The following is a 27,091-nucleotide window of genomic DNA, read 5'->3' as shown; positions in this document are numbered from 1 at the left end:
TACAAGTGTGTGTATTCGTAATATAAAATGTACGTGACCACTTTGTACGGTGTACAATGCATCTTACCGTGACATGCTTCTTGTTGAATTGTACCCCTGTAGCATGTGTACATACACCATGGAGTGGGAAAGCTACTTGTAGCCCTGCTTGGATACCGGTGTAGCTGCCCATGCAATAAATTACCAGTTGACAAACGGGACGTAGTTGGAATCGGTCAGATATTTATTCTCAACGGTCGTACCCGTGAAACTGTAAAGAAAATTGTATAAGTAAAATATACAACAATAAGATCTAATTCAGTTTCACAAATTACAATAAAATTGCTTTGTCATTCATATATGTCTAATGAATGTTTTACACTAAAATTATGCATTTATACAATAATCACTAAAATTATATACATCTATAGATCACAGTGCTTTCAATCTCACATTTGCTAAAGAGTAACATCAATACTAATTCGATCACTCTTCACAATATATTCATTGTTAAATCTTAACCTCTATGTACAAACATATAAAATACTATAATCATAACAATCACATATATTGTATATAAGACTTAATACAATCATATTTAAATTGCTTACCTCTTTGGTGAACATTATATCACATGTAAGCAGCTTGTTTATGGTTCGTTGACTTTGATTCCTTTTCCTTTAAAGATTTCGTTGCTGAATGTACCTTCGATGTTTTCTGTAGTAGCTACAGACGTGAAACTGATCTGAGCGTATAAAATCATTCTACTATTTGGTTACCATTACAAGATCAAAGGGAAGCGCCTGTGCGCATACAATAATCAAAGCATACCGCCTAGCGTATTCTAGGGCAATACGCGCATCTAACAATACCGCCAGGGAGAGTAACTGTTACCATGGCAGCAAGCTGGGGACTGCTGCCACAACCAGTACTAAAAACACAATATTTTCGTGGCATGAAATCGTGAATGGGAGCCGACGGCCTTATTCGCAGCATGAATTTTTTTTTGAGTTGCCTCAAACGTTCAATGCATATAGTGTGAAACTCGGCTCTCACAAAATTTGTGAAATTTAAATGCACACGAACATTCCTCATTGTACAGTATATTTGAGAATCCCCATATTAAAACATATTGTGGACAGCTTTATCGCTGATCTGTGTATTTGTAGTGTACAAGTTCTGTACACACACAGCCAAAGAATTTTGACTGGAATCAACCCTAATGGATGAGCATACGTTCCAATACACTGAATTCGTTGACCAGTGCTATTCGTGGATTCGTATGCCTCTGCTGTGGGCAGCGAATTAGTCAGGCCACCCTTGACAGTGGTGGATCAAGGGGGGGGGGGGGCACCTTCCACCCCCTTTATTTTATGTAATTAATCAAAGAATTTTTTATTGTGACATCCACAATTCTGGAATTCTTGGATCTGCCCCTGTATTAATGTCACCACCAGGTCTTTAACCCTAAGCCCCGTGCTTTGCTCATGGCTGACTAACCTGAAAATGACTGAACAGCCTCTGTCTGTCGTTGCACATACAGTATGCATTACTGGTATACCCTTAGTAGTGCATGGGTCTATGCTTTTGTGTATGGTGTGTGTGTGTGTTCGTGGGGGGGGGGGGGGGGGGGGGGTCGGAGGTGGGGATGCAGTTTAGAAACTGGGGGCAAGTCGTTGCCTGGTTCATATGATGATAATTGTGAAATGACCCTCCTCTAAAATTTCATCTCTGGAAATATGAAATGTTTGTCTAAAAAAAAAGAAGAAAGATATGTTGTCCACTTCCTTCAGTATTGAGGAGGTTGACATTGCAAGAAGCCTCTACATTGTAGAAGTTTATGATGCTGAAGGGTTTACCCCTTCTGCATCCAAAGACTATACTTTGTAAGACACATTTTAAAAGCAGCGACACTTTGAGACAGTAAAGTGGGGAAAATAATCAAGTATGGTGAATATTTCAGTGGGCTTCTCATTGGCTTTAGTACCAGGGCCTTGTTTTATGAAGAGTTATATTAATTGATTATACATGTACATTGTATGATTGATTTCTATCATAAGTCTATGGCAGCCTGTGTGGTAAGGATATTCATAAATCAATTTAGATATCTTTTGATAAAACAGAGCCCAGGTAGGGGGCAACTTTAAATCGTGGCAACTTGAGTCTCGTTTGTCGCAGAATGGTGGAGACATCTCCACATCATTAACTTCTTAAGGACTCTCAACTATAATTGCTAGAGAATCAAACTTGTTCAGCTTCTTCTGACACCTTTTCCAGTCTCCAACTGGTCTCGGAGACGTCTCAGCGCTGTCTCCTATTAAAGTCACAGCCAAGTCGTAGAGACCAACTTTGTATGTGACATCTCTAAAACATCTCTCTGACTTTGTGGTCACCTACTGGAGATGTCTCCACGACTGAAAAAACAGCCATGTCTTGGAGACGTCTTGGAGACGTCTTGGAGACGTCTTGGAGACGTCTTGGAGACGTCTTGGAGACGTCTTGGAGACGTTGCAGCGACATCTTGCTGTGACTTCCAGGCGAATATTAAAGTTGTTACCGTGTTTGGAGATTATATACATGTCTTGTACGTCTCCCTGGAGTCACCTTCATGATGAGAGTGTGAGCCATTTCTTGGTCTTTAGAGTCTCACGAGTCATAGCGACTTATTAGTCGTGACTGATCAGTTGCGGCAGTTGCGGTAGTTGCGGCAAAGTCTCTTCCAGTAAGATACAGATGTAGGCCTGTGATAGCCCAACTATACTTGAGGAGCATAACACGTACATTGCACAAGCACCTTTGTATTTTTCCAGAGAGTGTGAGGGCATTCATGTATTGTACATTCTGTAAATGTGTAGAGGGTACTTCAAAGATGTGTTTTTGCAGTATCTTGGAAGCAAGCTGCTTTGCAATACAAGTAAGTCTAAAACCTTCCCAAATCCAATACCAGTTGATGCTCGCCATGGGCAAGAAAAGCATGAGTGCCAAAATGTTAGTGTGATCTAGTCTTTATGTTTTCTTTCATCAAAACACCATACAGTGTACATTAACTTCTTTTGCATGACAGAATTTTAAAACACTATTGATGGTCTTTGTGACTCGATTTCGTACCCTGTCAGCTGTTCCTATTTAATAATAGGGACATTCCTTATTTTTTGTAGTTAAAAATGCCATCGTTTTACTTTTTTCCCCAAAAATCTGTATGTAGTAATACATAGGAATTTCAAGAATGTTCCCTTTTCTCATAGATAATAATATCAAAATTTCCCCATTTCTTAGTTTTTAAGATTGGCAAGTATGCAATTTGTGAAGATTTTCTGAGAATTTTTCCTCTTGTAGGTGGTGGTTTGAAATGTTTTACGGAACAACCCTGGCAGACGCAGAGTTATTGGCGTTTTCCTGTCAATGTTTCTGGGGCCCCAGCTGCACAGGATCAAGGGAGTCTGCCCCTGTATCCCCACTGGCTTTGCAGTCATTAATTTCAAGGGTTTTAATCCCCTAGACATTCGTCTAATACATTGCAACCTCAAAGAGATCACAAAGCTGTGTCCTCCTCTAGCCTTGCACATCCCAGCAACTCACATGTCGTACAGTGGGAATCTTAAAGCTGTCCTATCCACTAGCCCTTTTAACCCATGTGTACTTTGTGAGTGCTGATTGGCTCCGAAAACCCCATAGCATTGTACACACTGTCCAAAACCAGTGGCACAAAAAGAGTTTAATTAATACAAATTTGCTGCATCTTGATAGGGGATCTCTGTACACTGGTGATACTACAATTTACCGTGTAAGCTGCTGTTTTTGCTAGGATTTGATTTTCATGAATTTCGCAAATAACTGTTGGATCGCAAATTTAACAACGCACATAAAGTGTTGCCATGCACTAAACATACTGTACATAGGTATATAGTGCACAATTGCAAGTAGCCTTTGTGTCACTTCGCCAAAACAACTTCTCGCAAAAATATCTGTGACTTCCTCATTCAGTAACCACTGTATGTGAAAATAGTAAACCAGTACATGTCGAGCAGTCTGTGCATTTTAAAGGACAAGCTCACCTTCATAAACATAAGGATTGAGAAAATGCAACAATATTAGTAGAACACATCAGTGAAAGTTTGAGGAAAATTGGACAATCGATGCAAAAGTTATGAATTTTTTTAATTTTTGTGTTGGAACCGCTGGATGAGGAGACTACTAAAGCTTGTGAGTCATATGCGTACAACAGTATAAAGAAAATATAAAAGAAAATTCAACATATTTTCACTTTTTTTGCATAATAAAAGAGCAATTGACTTGCCTCTTTCTAAAGGCAGGGGGAATAATATTACCCATAACATTTATCGGTAACGAGTCAGGGGAATGTGTACTTTTTTCAAAAGATGGAATTTTGTGAAATTCTCTTTTATTTTCCTTATATTGTTGTACGCATGTGACATCAAAGTTATTCATACACTGTGCACAGTAGTCTTCACATCCAGCAGGTACTGCAAAAAAACTTCAAAAATTCATAACTTTTGAACGGATTGTCTGATTTTACTCAAACTTTCAATTATGTGTTCTACTAATATTGCTACATTCTCTCAATCCTTATGTTTATGAAGGGGAACTTGTCCTTTAATGTTGCTTGTGAAACAGGCAGGTTCACAAAACACAGGAACAGTTGGCGATGGAGGCAGTGTGATGCTGGCATGGAACAATAGACTATAGGATACTGAGCAAAGCCTCCGAGAGCAAAGCAGTTATGATTCACACATGTCGAGGAGAGTGTACGGTAAATTGTTTAGTATGGTTTCATGCTGTAATACTGTATGTGATAACTCATGTAATACATTGTACGTGAACCAGTACAGGTACAACTGTACCGGTACAGTATACGCCATGTATAGGGAGTCTAATTTTTCACGAATCGGGACTTCCCGACAATTTTGCAAGTGGCTAAATTCGCGATTATGGAGTACAGTACTGAATGCAGTACATGTACATGTATTCATGCGTGCACGTCACATTCAGGTTGGGATCAGAGTTAATATTTTTGCATGTTTTAAAATTCGCGAATAGCACCCGACTTACGAAATTTGCGAAAATAAAAACTTTGCAAAATATTGGGCATGTTGATTGTCAAGGGTTTGTGAATCAAACAGTGTTCAAGTTGGATTGAATGAATGGAGGACAAACAAAATACACTGTATGTGTGGATTACCCGGTACATTAATAATCACTTGTCTTCCTCTGTTCAGAATCAGCAGTTGTGATCTTATGATTTCATTTGTAGTACAGAAGATGACAAGTGCAGATCAAAACTTTCCACCTCATAGCACATCTTCACCTCTCTGCTTTAATGATATCTTGCTTTCATGCATACATGGTACAATGTATTGTATTAATAATATCAAACCTTGTAAAGACCTGTCCTCTATAAACAGAGGGGAGCCTGTGTTGTATACACTGTATTGAATGAGATTTATCATTTTGGAATTGTATACTGTACAGGAGAGTGAAATTGCTCACAGATGCAATTGTACACCTGTGTAATTTTATTGTAGTGCAGCATGTTCAGACGATACTTGATAATTATACTACAATGTACAGTACATTCCTCCCTGTTACGGATTACATTGTAGTTGTGTGGATCATGATATGCCATACAGGATCACCCAATTGGTGAGTTCAGGAAAACTACAGCAGTACTTCAGAATCATACGTCTACAATCTTTCGCAGTGTCTGTAAAAGTGACCTCCTGTAAAACGAGGAATGTTCACATGCATTTTAATTTTGCGAGAGCCGAGTTTTGCGAAATTAAAATGCACGCTACTGCTCATGGCTATGTAATGCATTGAATGTTACAGGCAACTCACAGAAATTTAATCCCGCGAATAAGGCCGTCAGCTCCCATTCGCGAAAATTTCATGTGGCGAAAAATATTGTGTTTTACAGTACTGGTAGCCCCTATTCACCAAGTCTCTCATGTTGGGATAGTTATACTGCACTGGTAGGCCTACAGTAAAGAACATCATGAGGAGGGGGTGGGGGAGGGAAAAAAAGGAGATCTTTACGAGTAGTTGTCACCAAACACGTGATGTGAAAGTTTCCCACCCAGCTTCCTTCATCCTTAGTGATACTTTCACTCCTGACTCTTCTCTATAGCTCTTTACCTCCTCGACTTTCTTTAAAGGGATGGTATACTGTAAAACGAGGAATGTTCGTGTGCATTTTAATTTCGCAAGTGCCAAAATTTGCGAAATTAAAATGCACGCGAAAGTTCTTGCCTACACAATATGCATTGGATGCCAGTGGCAGTTCGCGAAAATTTCATGCTGCGAGAAAGGCTGTCGGCTCCCATTCGCGAAATTTTCATGCTGCGAATATATCATGTTTTACAGTGGTATTGGTTGAGGTGAGGATTCAGCTTTTAATATTTTGAGAGATACTGAGAAACCACTGTATGAAATGTTAAAAAGCTTACAATTCTATTTTTGAATAAGAATTTAAAGTTTATTTGATGAAAATTGGTTTTGAAATGGCTGGGATGTACAATGTACAATATCCAAAAACAGAGTGAAACAGTAATCCTAATAAAAAGTAGATCCTACGTTTTATTAGGATCCTTTTATTTTAGATATTTCAGCCATTTCAAAATCAATTTTCATCACATAAGCTGTGACTTCCTCTCAGAATTAATGTTCTTTTATACTGTATACGCTGTTATTTTCGCGAATGAGGTCACAGACAGGGAATTGACACATAGGCCTTCATAAGCGCACTATTACCTTAGCGCATGGTGGCATTTTTACGTGTTGTTAAATTCGCTGTCGAAATGTGATTCATGAAATTTGCGAAAATTAAACCCTCTCGAAAATAACAGCTTATACAGTATTTCATATTAAGATATTTCTCATAAGAATGTCTCACAAACACACACACACAAAAGGTGGAAACCAGCAGCCCTATGTAAACCAAAATTTGTACAATCCCTTTAAAGAGAAGTTTCGCTGTTGACGAGGGTAATTGCTGTTTCTTTGTCTTCATTCCTTTCATGCATGCCTGTCCAGAATCGAAGTAAAGTCCTGTAAATGTGGAAATTTTTGCTGTACAGTAATCTACGCGTGTTTTGTGCTTCTTTTTGCTTGTGTGAATTCTAATAAATCCTGCGATAACTTCACAATTTTCTCTGTACAATTTGAATCAGTTGACAATTTGCACAGTATGAATTCGAGAACCGTTGAGCTTTTGAGCCGCTCAGCACAAAAAATTACTTGTGCGAAAAGATATAGTTTGCTTGTTTTGTATTTCAATTCAATCTGCCTATATAAAGTGGGAAACACAAGATGCCCAATATATTGCAGGCTTACAATAGAAACTGCCTGCTGCAAACACAGCAATACAGTGTAGTCAAACAGATGATTTTTTGTTATTGATGCAAGTGTCAGTGAACATGACATTCCATCTTAACTCGAGTGTAAAGGCAAAACATGAACCGGCCATTATGATTTGTAGGCCTACATTGTAGGGGCCTACAGTGTAAAACTGTGAGTACAAGCACATAGTGAACCTTAGAACCACGCATTATACATTGTAGGATAACATACAGTGTAAAACTGATTTACATTGATTGAATATTATGCAAGCAAGTATCACACAATACCTCCTTGGTAAAATGAACATTAAAACTGGGCATTACCATATTAGACAGTATGATAAATTATGCAGGCCTATAACAGTGTAAAACTGCAAGTACAAATTTGTATACTGTACATACAATGTATGCAATGAACATTAAAACTTGGCATCATATGTACTGTGTAAAACTGTGAGTACAAATGTGCACTGTGCAGACCATTACAATGTAGTATGTACACTGTATATGTATGTAATGAACATAGATACTGGACTTTAGGCTGTATATGGTACAATTTGTAAATGTAAAACTGTGAGTTTAGTATGCATGGTGCATATGTACGCATTGTAATGAACATTAAAACAGGGTATGCAGAGGCTTGCACCGTATGGGGCTTGTGTTGTGTGCTCACGCCATTAACGTCAGCAGTGTGTGGGTACATTTACAAAATAAGTACAGAACTGTGTGGCTTTGCCAAAGTGGGTGGCTTCTATTCTTGGCTTTTTACTGCGTAGGTTCCATTGATGTCAGTTGTACATCGAGACACTACCAAGATGATCCTATTCCAGAAGCCCTATCCAGCATAAAAGAGGTCAAAATACATCTCGTAATTCGTTCTCGGAATAAAAAGCCACTTTCACCCCCTGAGGCAGAGCATTGTGAAGATATTGCATTATATTATACAGCATCAGAAAAAGACATGCCGTTGGTTCCCGTTGTGCAGTTGCTGAGATAATGTTTCACTGCGTAGTTTCTTGTTTCTCATTTTGCTGTATGACTTTGGTGAATAAAAGAAATAACATCTATTACCAACAGCACAAATGTCCTTGTTTCTTTTGTTTTGTTGTCTGAATACAAAGTACAGACTGTAGTTTGTTCTTGTTTTACTTTAATTATGGGTGGTAGAATTGTGAAGTGCACATTTTTTGTTTTTATGTGTATCTTTCTTTGCTTTAGAATATGTACAGTATCTGCCCAAGTAGTTTGCTGTACTCTTGTCTTCTCTCTATGAATTAACAATGGCGTTTTGCACTCTGTATCTACATAATGTAAGTGTATAGGGAAGCTGTGCCTCGAGAGATTAAAGGTCCAGTTTGCCTTTGGGAGCAGTGATTTCAAAAATGTTCAAGATATCACATTTGATGCATAATATGTGTACGTTGTGGGTCTGTTGTATCACAAAACACCCTACCATGATATAGCATTTTGCACTAAAGCCTAAAATAGATTGGAGATATCAGTATTTTTCTCAATAAACCGTAACTGTAGACGGTTCATTCTGGAAACATTTTTGTTATAACTATTGTTCACATTTTGTGTATTTAACAACACATTTACGTCGATTATACGGATTCAAATCTTTACAGTGGTTGTTTCTATGCCTAACTCACATTTTAGAACTATTTTAAGGCACTAATGATGGGTTTTTGTTTCATCTGCAAATGGTAAATTATGCCTTTAAGCTGTTGCAAGAGAGCTTTTATGTACCTTTGCACACATTATTCACTTGTGATTAAATACACACTTTGAAAAATGTGAATTCAAGTGCTGTATTGATAGAGAGTACCTATTAAGTGTATCAAAGATAAACAAGGAAGTTACATTTGTATGGCATGTGTACCTGGTACATACAAATGTACAATGTACAATACAAATGTAGTTTGATACTGTAGTTGACCAATGACCATAGATCTGTATCTGGTACACGTTGTACAATGCATTGTACCGGTACTACAACATTGTGTACATGATGTACAACTGTATTGGTACAATGCTGTACACAGAAAACAAAACTTTTGATACACAACATACTGTATGATGTACACGGTTCAGTTTATTTTTCGCGAGGTTTTTATTTTTGCGAGTCAGGTGCTATTGCGAAATTAGACAATGTGAAAATAATGACTCTGATCCCGATATAAATGATGCACACGTATTTTCCGTTCAGTACAGCACTCCATGATTGCGCATTTAACCACTCCCTAAATCGTCAGGAAGTCCCGATTCACAAAAATTTAGACTCACTATAATGTGGTGTACACGTGTATACAGTACACATTGTACATATCATGTGTATACTGTAAAACATGATATATTCGCGGCATGAAATTTTCGCGAATTGGAGCCGATGGCCCTTTTCGTGGCAAGAAATTTTCGCGAATTGTCACTTGCGTTCAATGCATATAGTGTAGATAAGAAATTTCGCGTGCATTTTAATTTCGCGAATCTTGGCGCTCGCGAAATTCGCGAAATTGAAATGCACGCGAACATTTCTCGTTTTACAGTAATGTGTAGGAGATCTACAAACTGTACCATTACGAGGCGTACATGTTTTATACAATACAAAATGTATGAGAAATCATACATGTATCCAAAATGCGCAATGCGATACCAGGAAATTATTCCCTAGAGTGTGTTTTTAGTCCAGTGGTAACCACTGTGAAGACTGAATTTAAAGTGATGCCCCACTACTGTATACACCATACATGCATGGGCATACATTTTGTGTTGCGAGTGTGTTTGCTGTATTTTCTATTGTACAACCTGATTCATCGGTGCCCCACCACCGCGTATTATGCTTATGAAAGTGTGAACAGGATAGATTTACCATGCTAGTGGGATCATCCTCTTCCTAGCGATCTGAATAAGGGGGGGGGGGGGGGGGGGAGGTGGGGCGGAGAAAGTGAGCAAACACAATTTCAGCCTTTGCGCGTGAGCGCAATGGGTAGATGCTTCAGTACCTACAGTACTTGTACACAGCGTACAATGTAGCTTCAAACCATCACAGTTCCTTCCCCCCCCTTTCTTGTTTTTTTATCTTTGCGTAGAGATTGAAGTGTTTACGTGTACATGTGGATGCCTTTTAGAGAGCATGTGCATTGATTTTTACTCAGATCTATGGGTGCAGCTATGGGAGCATTACATTCCAGTCATGTTTTTCGTTTTATTTCAATGTATAATGTGTGGTCGCTGTTTTGACCGATGTAAAGGTGGTACATATACAAACACAGTACAAATATACCTAGATTTGTAATACGTCAGAGGGATTTCTGTGGTACAATACCTACCCTTTGAAAGAAATCAGGCCGATGATCATGTTAATCATCCCACTTGTTCTATGATGTGATTCAGTTCTCATTTAGAGAAAATATGAGAAGTTGGACAACAATTTTCTAATTATCCATTAATTAAAAAAACAAACAAAAATAAAACGAAGTGGAAAAAAAGCAAAACAACCAATAAGTGATCTAGTTGTGTCTGTATTATAAACACAGTCAGTTATAAAGTATGCTACATGGTAGTTTGATACATCGCACACGTACGCTGTGTGTGTTGGTTGTTCAGCATGAACAATTTATAAATTATGGTTTCTTTTATGCTACATTGTACCTGGTACTCTATTCTGTTTTTAAATGTGTATGTCTGTATTACAGTGTAACTTCTGTATAGTTTAAATTGTGATTTCAAAGAAGTGCATATTTATACTGCAGAATGACCCTGAATACAAGTTGTGAATGTGAAGTGTACCATGGTAGTACTGTACTGTATGTATTATGTAGAGAGTGCTGTAGGATGGAGTATGTCACTGCAACATGATCATATTCTTGTACAATATCAAAAGCCTGCAACATGCTACAGATTGTATGCAACATCCTTCAGAATTGATGACATGCTCACAATAATATGTAATCAAATGTGTAAAAGACATCAATATACATATGTGCAAAACTTAAGAAACATCAACTTCCGCAATATTCTCACATTCAAGAACTTGCAACATCATACTCAAATTTCAAGTTACGGACCACCCTGGTGTAGTGTCTGTAAACTCTGGCAACGACTGGGATGGTAAAGTAGTGGTTTGCTGTAGCCAAGTAATAATACAGTAGTGCTACAGTGTACAATTCATATGTGAAATGAGTACCCTCTGCTACATTTTATCCCCAGGGCTGCTAATATGGAGAGGCTTTCAAACTTCCAGAGTTATACAAGAATCAGAATCAAGAGAAAAATTTTGCATTTATCAGGGAATACATCCTGTATGTTTTTTATGCAGTCCTACATTCTGTTTTAATATGATGTACAATACGTAGGTCTTACAGGCGGCGCCCCTCTTTATTTTTTTGTTAAAACAACAGAAATAAAAGAAAAAATGGGGAGGGACATGTGCACCCCCCTTTATGGAATTCCTGATTCTGCCCCTGGTTTCTGCCTTTGCATTCTGCCAAACTCCAAGCCTTCAAAGTTCAATCGAAAAATTTGCTGTAATACAATATACAAAGCTACGTTCACACACAGTTGCCAAACTTGAAGTTTACAAGTAGGTCGAAAACTTATCTGTGGATGATTAGCTCCACTCGTGAATTCATGACTTGGGTTCAAATGCACACCTAAACTAAAGTTACAACTTACGAGCAAATCCCACTCGATGATTACACCGAAGTGCAGAGTCTTTGCTAGATGACCTTGTGCCTTTTATTATGCCTATAACAAAATAGCGCAGCTTGATGTTGACCCGGATGTGAACAAGAAGCGAGGTTCATGCTAAATCACAAGCTCTTCGATTGTTGTGTCCACACGGAGCGAAACTATGAGTGGGCCCCCCCCCCCGGCTCGTGGAGAGAGCGTAAACCCTAAGATGTCTTGTGGTTCTAATCATCAACTAAAACTTTAAGATTGCTAACTATCGAGTGCGTCCACATGGTGCTAAACTACACATATGTGCAAGTTAATCATCAAGAGATAAGTTCTCGACCTAAACTTAAAGTTTAGGAACAGCATGTGATGCAGGGGATGCTATTGATGCTATTGATGCTATTGATGCAGGGGAAAAAAACAACAACATGTAAGTTGTGTCAAGATTTCTTGTCCTCATATGATAAATGGCTTTGCATACTGTATGCTTGAAATAAAAAAGATTGTTTCCGGTGTGTGTGACTCACTGCAACATATTTGTTTTTCGTATTAAAACACATTTTCATGAAGCCATCTTTCTTTTCCTTTCCTTCACTGCTGCAGGTTCCATTGTGCTGAAGTGGTGTTCCCCCAATATGTCATCTCGACGGATTTGTGCGGAAGGAGGAGGGAATCCGTAGCTGCTAGTCATACGTCCGGATCCTGGCGCTGTTTTGCCGTGGGAAGGAAGAAGAAGCAGAACCACTTATGTTTAGCTTCCTCTTTTGCCATTAGACACATTCCAGGACTCCCACACTATCTGTTAAAGTTGTATTATGCAGACAACAACACTGTAAATATTGTCATTCTTTTAAAATACATATTTTAGGGGGGATTTTCATATTTCCATATCCCCCTTCTGAAAAAGGAGATTAACAGTAAAATTCAGAAAAATTTTGCCAAATTCATGACTCTGTTGGATACACTGAACCTCATTTGTCCACCGTCAGTTTTTTAAAACATTTCTTTTGATTTTGTGTTTCGGCACTGTCCAAAGAGATTTGATTTTGGCTGCTTTGCACGAGAATGTGCTAAAGAGCAGTTATTGTCAATAGAAAGTGACAAACTTGAAGGTGGCGTCAATATTGCTTGCTAGGTCGCCCTGCATGGTCGCTCGTGCGATGGCAAGATCATCCTTTCTAGTCTAGTACTTGGGGGGAAGTCAGCCTCTTGTGCTGGACTGTACTTACTGTTATTTATTCCCGAGCATCTCTGTTCGATTCTGCTTTTCTGCAATTTTTTTTTTTTCTCCCCGCCTTTTCTCGGGACACATGCAATAGCTTTAAATGTTGTTTATTCAAGGCCTACAGACAGTGTGATAGAGGCAGCAGTCATGGAGTGTGATCATGTTTTTTTGACGGGGGACAGACTGTAAATTGATAACACCCAAGGAGTGTAGCGTGACAGTCATGAAGACCAAATTACTTGTTGCCGTGGAGACCAACTGTATTGGAAATACGAGCGTGATGTTATATGTCTGAATTGTGGTTGGCAGGGTGAAGCACGGAACTGATTTGTAGTAACGAGGAGTCTGAAAGCGGACCTGTGATTTTTGTTTGTTTTGCTTGTGGATTAAATTGTTTTCACCGCTGGGGGTCGTGCAGGACAGGCCGTCATGATGTGCGACGTCATGCCGACTATCTCGGAGGATGGCGTCAGCCAGCGCGACTCGACGTTCGGCGACGACGCCAACTTCGAGCAGCTGATGGTGAGCATGTTGGAGGAGCGTGACCGCCTGATGGAGACGCTGCGCGACACGCAGGACTCACTCGCGGCTACCGAGCAGCGCATGGAGGAGCTGGAGAAGGAGCGAGACCTCCTCCAGAAGCAGATGTCGTCCAACCTGCCACGGGTAAGATGCGGGCCCCGCCCGAAACCCTCCCCGAGATGAGCTTTAGCCATCTCTTGATCTCTGTAATATGACCTTGACAGTATAGACATGTCACCCTTGACAGTAGGGTAGTACCCAAGCATTGCTCATCAAAATTTGACTGATGACAGTTTACTCATTTCTCCATGTTTTGCCTGTTTATTTGTTTATTTCCGTTTTGTTTATGATTATGATTATTTTTTTTTTTTGGTGGGGGATTGAAGGACTGGGTTCATGTTCAATACAGAAACTGTGAAGGTGGAACATATTACTTGATATACAATGTTATTGTAGGATGTGAAAGAAAGAAAAACAATGGAAGACATACAATCGTAAAGCGCTCTTCGAGTTTACTTTGTGTATCAAAGGTAAACGAGAAAGCATCTTGCAACCACAACAAAGGCAGTGCATGTGTATATCCTCTGCCAGTCAAAATTAGCCAGCTTCCTGTTGGGCACTACATGATGAAGCAGATTTGTCTGAAATTGCCGTGTGTGCTAACCTATTCTACAATTATAGTAATGCCCATCTACAGCACACATTGTGTTGGGAGTTATTTGGGGAGGAGTTTCGATATTGTAGGACTAGTACATTGGAGATAATAATATTAGATACAGCTGTACTAGTCACTTTTTACAAGAATAAGAAGATCCAACTGCAGATGGCAAATGGCCTCCTATGTACACATACCGTTGTCAAAAGTTGAAAGAGGAATCCGCCTTCTATGTCTGACTCGAGAGACTTCTCAGTCAGAGCTCTCATTGAATTCTGGTCAGCTCTGGTGTAAACGTGTATGTGTCTGTGAAAGGCATCTTTCACTTTGCTGTGGGATATTCAATGGTGTTTGATGTTTCTGTCGCAGTGCATTGGCCCTCGTAAAAGTCTTAGAACTGAATGAGCCCTTGAGTCCCGAAGGATGTTGTTTGTATGGTCCACATTGTTGGTCTTCTCACACATTCTTTCCATCTTCTTTTATAGTGTCGATTCAAGCAGTAGCAAAAAGAATCACTTATCCCCAATTTTGTGTGGAAACCCCGTTTTCTCTCACAAAGCTCGAATCCATTGACCAGCGATTGTCATCATGGATGTATTGTTAAAGTTGAGATCAAACTGCAAAGGAGATCAGACATTGCTGCAAGAGATCTGTATCGGCCCCTCTTGTGTCGGTCCACACTGACCCCCCCCCCCCCCCCCCCTCTTGTCAGATGTACAGTACAACTTACAAGTCTTTTACACGGTGTAAGTCAGGGTTCTTCCACGACATGTGATATGTACACGGTTATGAGCAATGCACAGTGTACAATACATACACTCTATAGATGTAGTATGACCTCTAATGTGTTGCCCCAAGTGGACAGCTTTGAATTTTCATCATTTAGCAGACAGACTAATTTTTCCTACGTAAATAAAAAAGAACATTTCCAATTCACCACTGCCCAAGAATACTTTAATAGGACTAGTCTTTGATGGGTTTCTAATTTTAAATTGAGTTGTGCAACCGGGCTGCAAAGTGAATACGTGAGGCTACTTCTTGTTTTCTCTGATGGAACTTTTTGCAATCTGTACTACGCTGCTGCCAACTTGCATCTAGGCTGACTTATACTACATTTCGTCAGGTGCCCGTGCATTGGCCGTTAATGCAATACAATTTGTATTGCGTTAACGGCCAATGCACGGGCAACCGACGATTTGTAGATGCCCTCCAAAGTCTATGCAGTTTAGAGCCACTGTTGTAATAAAGTGCAGGTCATAGTTGTGTATTAAAAGAAAAAAAAGACAGGCAGAACGTCTAGTGATTTTCACTTGTAGACTTCAAATTGTGTCTTCTTTTATAGAGCCCTATAATAGAAAACACACAATCGCGCAGTACCATAGTGTGTGGCACGCAATGACACAATACTACAACTCTTGACAGATCTATCAAAATAATTCAAACCACAAACTTTTGTACAATGTGTGTGTGCAAGGACTGTACCTGTTGTAAAAGGGGCTAGTTTGTATGCTGTTTTTTTTTTTTTAGACCCTGTAGGCCTATGCCTATTTTGTCATTGAAGCATGAAACATTGTATCTTGACAGCCCATCTTTTTTTTTTTTTTTTTGGTTTGGTCTTTTGTTGAAAGTTGTGAAAGAAGTAGACAGTATGACTGTTCTCCTGCTCTTCATAACTAACACACCAAATTTTAATAAAAAAATTGTCTTTGTATGTGTGTGTGTGTGTGTGTGTGTATGTGTGTGGATGTGTTTGCCATTTGAAGGTACTGTACACCTGTAGTATGCCAAACCTGCTGTGTTTAACCTCATGCTCTGTCATTGCAGCCCCAAGTAGGCCTTCGTACCCCCCAGCTGCTCAGCCGCCATATCAGGGTGATGAATTGAAGATGACAAATAGTATGCACACTGGGTTTATTATGCTTCCAAACCTTCTTTTTCTTTCCCCTTTTCTTTTCCTTTTTTTTTGGGGGGGGGGGGAGGGGGAGATAGGGAGGCAAAGGGGAATTGGATGAAAAGGGACCAAGGGGAATACACATACAGGTCAGTAGTAACGGGTCAGTGGTGACAGTCGCAGTTCCCCGTTGACAAATGGACAATTGGCGGTGGCTAGAGCCGCGTGTTTGGACGATCCATTATCCAGGTTGGAAGGAGGCCCACCACATCTCAGAGAAAAAATCCCCCACCAAGTGGAATAGGACGTCGTAGGGTCGGGAGACATTGATGATGTACAGTAAAGTATTAGGGCATATCATTAGATTGGAAAAGACTCAGTGTGAGCAATTATGACTGGATGTACGTATTTCACGTTAATGAGATTTCGTGACAAAATACCAAGATGGGAGAGAGAGAGAGAGAAAATAGTGGCAGAGAGAGAGAGAGAGAGAGAGAGAGACAAATCTTGACACATAAAACACACTTAATAATAGAGAAGGATCAATTTGAATATTAAGATACAATAATGGAACAGGAATTACAAATTTATCACAAAGAAGTGTGCATTTGCACAGCAACAATTGAACACACACACACACACTAAAATGCACACACATTTTATTACACACAATGAATACAATAAAAATTACAGTGCGTGATTGGAATGCTGCCATCTTTTTTTTTTCCCCATGTGAACACTTGAATTACAGTACAATGTATCATGCAGACAAGAATGTTTAAATTCACACATTGTACAGTGTATGTTCAAGTACGGATTGTTGCCCAAAACTGAACATTCAAAGACGCTTTGATACAAAGCCATCGTTGTATGCATGAGGATACAGTGTATAAAAACGGTATGTGTGTTTGGAAAGCTAAGAATAATTTGCACTGTTTGAGTTAGATTTTTTCTTATCTGTGAGGACCCACCAAATTCAGAATTCATTTTTGATTAAAAAAATGTTTTGTTTTCTTATTTCAAAGATCTGTAGTGTATAATTTTGACCAGTGATCTTGCGTACAGGGTACAGTTAATACCTGGTGTATTTCAATTACTGCCGATGTTGCAAAGAGGGACATTTTTCATTCGGGACGGCCACTGCACAGACAAGGGGCACTCCGCACCGTTGAAGTCTGCGATTGGTTCACCCACTTTGGACGGATTGTGTGCTGTGACTGAGAGGCCGTCGGTTATTACTGCAAATTTGTAATGACGCTGCCCTCGCTTGATGAAGGAGAAGAAGGATGGGAGCGGAATGAAAACGTGATCACCTGTCACCGGGCATTTCGTCGATACCGATAATGCCCATAATGCGCATGATAAGAGCCTGTAGAGAGAGACTACGGCTTCCCCATATCCCGGAAGCAACTTCTGAGGCTCGGTACGTTGGTGCTGTTTAGCCCTTTTGTACCACCCTTCCCAAATTTTTCTAACACATTAACCGCAAAGCAAGGAATGTTTACATGCATTTACTTTCGCGAATTTCGCGAGAGCCAAGATTCGCGAAATTAAGACGCACATGAAAGTTCTTGTCTACACTATAGGCTTTATGCAGATAAAAAGGCCGTCGACTCCAATTCTCAAAAATTTCATGCCGCGAAAATATCGTGTTTTACAGTATGTATGTGAATATGTTGCAGTGGTATACTGAAAGAGTTAATAGACAAGTGCGTGCTCTATTCACATGACACTAGGGGCTTTCCCCTTTGCTTTAAAAAGAGTAACGTACTCTTTTTAAAGCAACTTGGCTTAACTTCACATTTGTAACCTTTGACCTTTCTCACTCTTGTGTTGTTGAGTTTTCCATAAGTTGAGCAGGCATCAGATTTGAATTCCTATCAAAGCTTAGGCCAAATTCCAGGAGAACTGTATTTAAACCTTAAATGAATGTTTATTGACAGACTGATGAGTTTAAATGATGAATCATAAATGAATGATAATATACCAGTATGTTACATAATGTACCAACCAAGCTGGTACCAACTACTGTCGGAATAATGAAAGAAAACTATAAAGAGAGATAGAGAACTCTGAAATACATGTAGGTACTGTATTTATTTTGGAAATATGGCGATATTTTATAGTGCATGTTGATGCCAGATAATTAGAAATTAGGAGTGTAGATGACAGCAGATGTGATCTTTGTGAAATGCTATAATCATGAAATATCAGAGCATAGAGCAAATTATCCGGCAAACAAAACAAAAGACTTTATTGAAGTCAGGTAGATCCCACAGGGAAATTGAGTGTCCATATGAAGAATTTTGCTTGTTTTTAATAACTCTTCTTTTTTGACACTCTTCTGTTGATCCCATGTTACTATATTTGTCAGTTGTGGTGGAGGAGATGGGTTGAAAACCAGCAGCATCTGCTACGCGTGTTTGCCACCGAGTGCATGGTGGCTGCCGTGCGTTTCTGACTCTCGGTGGTCTTATTCAAGGTGTCTTTTTACCTCTGCGGAGTCAATTTTAGGATCCTGAACTTTAGCCGTCCGTGCTCCGAATGCGGTGTCTAATTAATCATTCTCCCCCGCAAATAAAAAACAGAAAGAGAAAGAGATAGAGAGAGTGTGGGGAGAGGAGAACAAAATAAAGCTAACAACAACAACAAGCGACACCAAAACGCAAATGAGGGATACAGTGACAGTTTGGTGACATCATAGAAGGGCTACAATGTATATCCACAGTTTGCTCCTTGGCTTTTTTTGTTTGTTTGTAGAAGAACAGTTCGTTCACATCCCTTCCCCCCCCCCCCCCCCCCCCCCCCGATAGTAATGAATGACGTCATATTCTTCCTGTTCTTCTCCTGAAGAGCGATTGGTAGCAAACCATCTACCGACACAACTGTACCCACGCGCTGTTGATTGATTTATTTTAGTGGGAACGTCAACCCTCTTTTTTCGCTGCCTTGTCAAAGTTGAACGTCATGGCAGTCGTACAAAATCTTTCGTAACATCATATGCATCATGTGGACCCCTTCAAGTACTCCCAGTACAATTTTATGTTGGAAGTCATTATACATGTAGATTAAATCTTGTATTACGTTTATAAATAATTAAAGTTGCTGGTATTTTCCAATGTCACATGAGAAGTCGCCCCCATACACCCGTATACTGTTGTACAGCTGTATGCACTTGTCACTATTCATGACTGTGCCAAACAAAGCAAAATTGCTTAAAATTACTTTGTAAAATTAAATTTTACTTTGTAAAATTGTAATTTTACAAAGTAGTATTAAAATTCATAATCGTATCAGATTGCCTCTGTTATAAATGGCATCTTTCTGTATACTGTAAACACAGCCATAAAAATATTTCCTTTATAGGCCTTTTAACAGTGTGATTACCAGTACTGCAACTACCGGTACAGTACATTGATATGCACATGTATCTCTTTGTGCACAATGCCAATGGTATCTTGCAGTGATGGTACAGTGTACATTGTTTGTAGATTTACCTCAAACAAACACATACAATCTGTACGTACATTCTGTGTAGAGTTTAATTTTAATAGCAGATGCAGATGTGCTGTACACAATATGTACCAGAATATTTCAGCTGCACAGTTGTGTAGTGTAAAGTTTTAGGAAGGTCGGACAATCCATTTAACTACAGTGTTTAAAGTTTTAGGAAAGTCAGATGATCCATTCAAAAGTTAGGAATATATTCCAAGTTTAGGTTTTTAATAGCAATCCATGTGTTGTTATGACTGGGTATTGGCATGAATGACAATTTGTCATGTGACACAGTAGTGGAGTGATGTCAAGAATCTGCATTGTGATGAAAATTCCACAAAATTTTATTTTAAAATGGCTCATAATGAATAACAGAAACATTACCCTCCCACCTTCTAAAGGGGATACAATTTTAAAAAAAGTTGATTATTTTCTGATTAAATATATTCTTGTAGGAAAACATCTCAAAGCACCAATGTGTTCTACTACAGGGGCTGTTAAAATTAAATACAAAGTATAGATTTCCACATCCTAGCAGAATTCACACTGTGCACACGTTTCCCTTAAGATGCTGGTCAAGTTATTGGTACAACATGTCTGAAAAAAAAAATATTGGAATGATGCAGTGTCTGCGGCTTAGACTAATCTGGCGTCATTAGTGTCAAGTATACGATGTACTGTATGTCTGAATTTTAGTTCCTCTGAATCACATTACACTGCATGGCGGCTTCACAGGGCATCGTGCATGCACGGCATGGCGAGAGTGTGGCGAGTGTGTGCGTGACATGCATAATACTCCAACACTAGTAACATACATTGTACTGCACATAATGGTACAGTTGTACATTGTACATCTTTACACAGTGTAACCATGTACGGGTACACATTTTGTACAGTGGATACCATGATATGATTACAATGTACAATGTAAGGTACACTGTTATGAAATTGTACATGGATGTATTGTCATACAAAATGTTAGTTTGTATTTTACACCATGTCTTTACAGATACATAGTTTACATACGTACATATGTAGGCCTACACAACATTTGTAGTGCTGTCTTTAATGTACAAATTAATGCAGGTGTGTACACTGTATGGATACCCTCCAGCTGTACATTATGTATACATGTCCACTTTGCATTCATGTTCATGTACAGAGTTACATGGTAATAAATGTGTATGTGTGCACATTTTATCGTAACTAACAGTACCGGTATACAAAGTTCTACAGTCTTGAAGTTTATGAAATGGATATTTCATTTAGATATATTTAAAAGACCCACCTACAATGAATGAACATGTAACATGTATGTGTACAATGGTTATATTATATAAAATATAAAGTCATTGTGTGTCAGTATGAATAAAGAAGGAAATAATATGGGTTATGGATTAATCAGCAGATCTACTCTACAAACAATGTACAGTACATTAATGTGGTATTGTACACAAAGTCAGCTGGTGTACAGTCTGTATTAATTAGATCTCCGGAAAGTCCGTTACAATATTGTACTATACATTGTATATTGTACTACCATATCTGGTAGAATACTATGTGCATTCAATATTTGATGCAGTAAAAGGTGTACTGTACATCCTGACAGAGTGTGTTGATCTATGGCTCATGAATAGATACAATCATGCTTTATACCCCACCCCCATCCCAATAAAAGTGAACATTGAATTACCGGTTTATAAAATACACAGTATCATTTTGCAAGTTGGTACTAGCGTGGATACTGATCTACAGTTTACAATGCCCACATGCTTGTACTGCATACATAGCGTGTTACATACAACTTGTACAAACTGAGAGGCCCTATGATACTCAGCCAGTTGGTTACAGAGCATTTTGTTGTTCCCACAGTGTGTATTACATTGTATACAAACTTGTAATGTAAACAGTAGGTTGCCAGAATTTTAGAGGCTTCTTTCCATAGTACATCAATTGTATTACTGATTCTCACATTTTAATAGCAGTGGGCCCCTACGTGTACATATGTTTATGATTGTAGAATGATAAAAACAGTCCCCTCCCTTCCCCAATAAAAAGAAGCACAATGTATTAAAATTTCTGTATGATTTTGTACAATAAAGTTCTACCTATTCTTCCCTCAATATGAGATAGATTGGACATTTATGTGCAGTGAATTCAGGTGGGGTGGGGTGGGGGTGGTGGTGTGGGGGGGGGGGGGGGGGTCCACAATGTGGCTGAAGTTTATCTTGCTTCCTTATGCAGGGAGTTCCAGGTACCTGACATACAATGTAGATCATGCAGTTGATCATAAACATGGCAACCCTATAAAACTTGTACTTTGCACATGATAATGAGCCATAAAATAATGATTGATATGAACATTATTAAAAATCAGTTGTATTGTGTACATAAACTTGCTTCTTGGAAATATACAGTTGTACAGTACAACATATAGAGCTACTATACAATGTGTTCCTTTTATACAGTTTGTATCAAGAGTGTGATATTCTTGACTGCTTGAATATAATGAGCATCATAAAGATACAATGTACAGTACATGTAGTAGAAACTTTATACACAAATGTGATGTCACACACTGCAAAATTTGTATCCGAGATTCATTTGTGTACACAACACTGTGTACAAAGTTGTATGTACCTACATAGACGTACTGATTCAACATTCACTTGCTCATATTGTTTGAAAGTAAGTCACTTACAATGTACAGTTAAGTTTATTTTTAAATCTTCCTGTGATGTGTGTATTATACACTGAAATGTCTTTTGTCTTAATATTTTCACCACTTCCATTCAAAATACTACACTTGTTTCTCTCTGAATATTTTTTTTTTCTAATTTACATTTTACTAAAAAATGCAAAGTTTATTTATGATTTCCTGGTCTTGCTTTACGAGGAAATCGTGCAAAATGTTTGTTGTGCTCAACAGCACAGGATGAAAGTTCTAGCTCAGATGCCAGGCAGCATTATTGTATGCCTACCGCATACACTGTAGTGCATACTGCAGCATGTACATTACATTGTACACGTACGAGTGGTTTACAGTACAATGTGTGTGTGCAAGAAAATCCCTCTAAATCTTCAAGATGAGATTTTACCTCTAGATATAACTGTATTGATGAAATGCAGTGTAGATACTGTATACATACGTTATTCATGCGTGGAAAATTCCTTTTCCACGTGGATACATTGTACAGTACAATTGTACAAGTTTGTACATGTTCATTTGGAACAAAGCGCCCGTAATGGATTTCTGCAGCATGTGCGAGTGAATGCCCAGGGAAAGGCCGGGTAGGCTGTGACATCAATATTGAATTTTTTTTTTTTTTTTTTTCGGCGGCAGAGAGCTAAGTGTGAGGCAGCATTAATTGTCGGTGTATCCGTGGCGGCTAGAGATATGAACGCTGAGTTGTAATGGAATTCTCTGCCTACCGTACACACGTCACGGAGAATGGGATTCTCTTACTGAGTGAATTTCTATGGTGGTGTTGTATTTAAAACTGTGTGAAAGAGAGATTGATAGAGGGAGAGAGGGAGAGAAATAGATAGGAAGAAAGAGAGAAAGAAAAGTCCTTTGTGAATAGCTAATGGCATCCTTTCCCATGTGACACCTTAGTTCGCAGAAAATAGTCCTTATCATGAGGCAGATTTGATTTTGAAATCAAGTATGGATGTGACGTGAAATACAGTGGTTGGGTTGTATGCTGTAGTGTTGTACAGCATTAAACAAAGCTTCTTATACACATACAATGTGCAGTTGTACAGAATTTGTAGCTGTTTCACACAGATTGATATGCACTATAGGCGTCTGTTGTAAACTGCAAAATTTATCCATATATTTTTTATTTCCACTGAATGTTTCTGCTGTGGTATTATGTTAATCAATTCTCGAAAAGACAAGAGTTATTGCTGGTAGTGTGCATGGATCGACTCTCTTTAAGCCAGTAAACTGGAAAATGATATGACATTTAGAAAATAAGAATAGAAATAATGTGTGCTCATGATTCTTTTTCAGCAGTACACACTGTACATGTACCATTTATTTGCTGAATAGTAAACTGAAAATAGTGTTTCATTCCATAATACAGCGCTGTAGATAGTCGGCTAGTGGTACACTGGTCGTCTACTATGTATCTTCACTGTATACAGTGTACAACACTAGTGTAACAGTGTACATCTCTAGAAATTGTACATTTATATATAAAAAATATTCTTCATTGTATTAACCTTTACCAATCACTTTGAAAGTTATCAGGTGATAACAAAGGAACATAGTTGAATACAAATCTGTTTAAAAAATATAGGATACAGGACTGTACAAAGATGTTGATACTGAACTTCATTCAGATCAATGCTACAATGTAAGAAATTGTATTAGAAGAAAAAAACACCACTGTACATTGTACATCTGATTGCATTAGGAGTTGTTGGATCATGTATTAAAAGTACACATGTACATTATACAAATTACAATGGAATACCATATATGAATGAATGATTTAGATTTTCCCTTTTACTTGAATAATATTTAAAGTATGCGAATGTATACAGCTGTATGTACATGTACATGTGGTCTACATGTACATGTACTTGTAGTTGGTTTACTCCATGGCTTCAATGATTGTTAGACAGGCCTACAATGTGCTTTCTATGACAGATTTGATGGACAGCTGCAAGTGAGTCTATTAAATGGATAGACAGACAGACAGACAGACAGACAGACATGATAGAGTAGAAAGAGGTTTCAACCTACTCAATAGACTTGTTTACAGGCAGGTACATTGTAGCCATGTTTCTGAAACTGTAAAATGCGTTGTTATAATCAGAGTGTTCAGACACTACGAAATGAAGTACCATTTGCTGACATCCCATGCAGCAGTTGTGTCAAGAGCTATTAGAGGCCTGCTGGCTGCTTTATGGTTTAGTAATATATTTGGTAGATACCGGAAAGTTCAAAAAAATTGTGGTTGTGAGCATTCAGTTTCCTTTTGGGCTTGCAAAAATAACCTTGGGGGCTTTTCATGAAGTGTTTTGTCAGATTTTTTTTTTTTTTTTCTGACAAACTGTTACAAGCTACTGAAATCCTCGCATCTTATTGGCTGAGAACAAATCTGTCCTGACAAGTTAATTGGACAAAACACTACATGAAATGCCCCCCCCCCCCCCAATATTCAACTTAACTAACTATTCCAAAGTAGCACATTTATGCACCGATGAGAGTTTTCTGTAGACGTGAACCCCCCTCACAGATACAGCTGTATCACTGAGACAGAGGGATGTGAGAGAGGGGCAGAGCTCTCGAATGTTTCGTGAATGTGTAGGGGGTGTGCATTCCGTGAATGTTTACAATAGCTTGTAGCTTTCAGAGCTGTCACTCCTATGAACTAAGCAGACTCCAATGAGTCAGGGTTTAGAGCAATGTTGTTCCCTGGAGGGATTTAAAGGGAAATATCAGGCTTATTTCTGGCTGCTGTAAAGAACTGATCTTGTTCCTCCTTCCTTCGTGGAATGTACGTTCACTAGAGCTGGTCTTTGATCATATCTGTCATTACAATGGCATCATTCATACCAATGTAAAAAACAACACAACCATACTTCCAGCTAAACTTAAATTAACAAATGGAACAATTTTGATGAAGCCAAAGATAAAGTAATGTGTACACACTTGTGGCTAATATTGAGCAAGATGCTATACATTTTGTACATGTAGGCTACATACATTACATTTTGTATTACTGATGGATTAAAGACATCTGTACATGATAAACATACATTGAATCACATCTCCTGACATGAATGCTTATTTTGGAAGAAAGCAAATTATGCTAGTATTTTGATCTGCTCTTACAAATGTGTACATGTAGGCCTACATTGTATTCTTATTTTGTTTACATACATTATATGTTTATAAATGCAATTATGGACTCCACATATTCTATCAAAAACAAAACAAAACAGAGGGACTCTGATTATTGTTGATCAAACCAAAGACCTTAGGGATATTTTAGATCACCTTGTCACTTTAGTGTAAATTGGCCCCATCTGAAGGTATGCAAGACTTGCATACAGACTACAAGAGTTTAACTGTACAATGTATTCAGTAAGCCTAATGCTAATCAGGTCACCAGTGCACTGATTGTTAGGGTTTTACAGGTCATTGACCCCACATGTAGTCGTTAACACCTGGACAGCTTTGCAATAAAAATGCAATGTCAAAAAGAGCTGGGCACACACACACACACACAAATCTTTGTGAAAGCGGAAATGCCACAGCGCACATGGACAATGCATACCTTCACCAATGTGCTTTTCAGATTAAACCACTAGTTGGGCATTGTTCACATGTTACTCTTGCTGTTGAGCTATCACTATCAGTGCTATGACTGAGTGCAGCAGAGCCCACTTCCTGATGGTTTCAGTGTGAAGCCAGATTTTGGCTGAAAACATCCGATTACTGTTCCAGCAGCTTTATTATGATGAAGAGAGCTGGTAAACATTTATCCTTGAAAACAGCTGAGTCAAATTACGCACATTAAAGGCATAATTTACTGTCTGCCGATGAAACAAAAACCAAGCATTAGTGCTTCAAAATAGTTATAAAATGTGAGTTTCAATAGGGACACGAACCAGTATAATCCATGTTAAGTATTGTTAAATACAAAATGTGAACAATAGTTATAATAAAAATGTTTCCAGACTAAACCATCTACAGTTAGGTTTTATGAGAAAATTAGTGATATCTCTGTATATTTTAGCTTTATTGCAAAAATTTCATACAGCTGTATGGTAAGATGTTTTGTATTAATACAACTGACTGACACATATGCATCAAAAGTGAAATCTTGAATATTTTTTGAAATCACTGCTCCCAAAAAGGTAAACAGGACCTTTAAGGACTGGATTTCATCACATCATTGACACACATTGATTATTGACTGTTCATTTTTATTTTCAATGAAATGTTTGTTTGTACTCAATAAACTTGTCAGGAGCTCCAAAAAAAAAAAAAAAAAAAATGTAGTAGATTCAATGATATGAAACTTGATAGACAATGAACATTCATTCTTAAAATTAATTTTCTTTACACAGTAATTTTTAAAGAGGTTTATTGGCAGAATTTTGAATGTGAAAAAGAAGATGAGTATACAGTACATTGTGCAAAGCATGTCACACATTCTTTTTTGGGATAATAAACTAGTCTTGTATAAATGATATGGTAATTTACTGATTGCCCAGTGAGTTATGTCATTTCGTAATTCTACAGGTGAAATGGTACCAGCCAGTCACAGTAG

At 38.4% G+C, this 27,091-nt stretch overlaps 1 long non-coding RNA gene across 1 annotated transcript in view; it reads left to right on the top strand.

The window, feature by feature from the left end:
- LOC139732696 (uncharacterized) overlaps positions 1-27,091 on the top strand; it is a 74,485-nt gene that overhangs the window by 11,409 nt on the left and 35,985 nt on the right. The window contains exon 2 of the long non-coding RNA XR_011711041.1: positions 12,615-13,902. This is a non-coding gene — a long non-coding RNA (uncharacterized lncRNA). The remainder of the gene's footprint in view (positions 1-12,614; positions 13,903-27,091) is intronic.

Source organism: Diadema antillarum, unplaced genomic scaffold (assembly GCF_040938485.1).
Source record: "Diadema antillarum isolate AM-2024a unplaced genomic scaffold, OU_Dant_1.0 seq00000443_RagTag, whole genome shotgun sequence".
Lineage (NCBI taxonomy): Eukaryota > Metazoa > Echinodermata > Echinoidea > Diadematoida > Diadematidae > Diadema > Diadema antillarum.
Note: the sequence above shows the minus strand (reverse complement) of the source record. Positions and strands in the feature narration are given on the sequence as shown.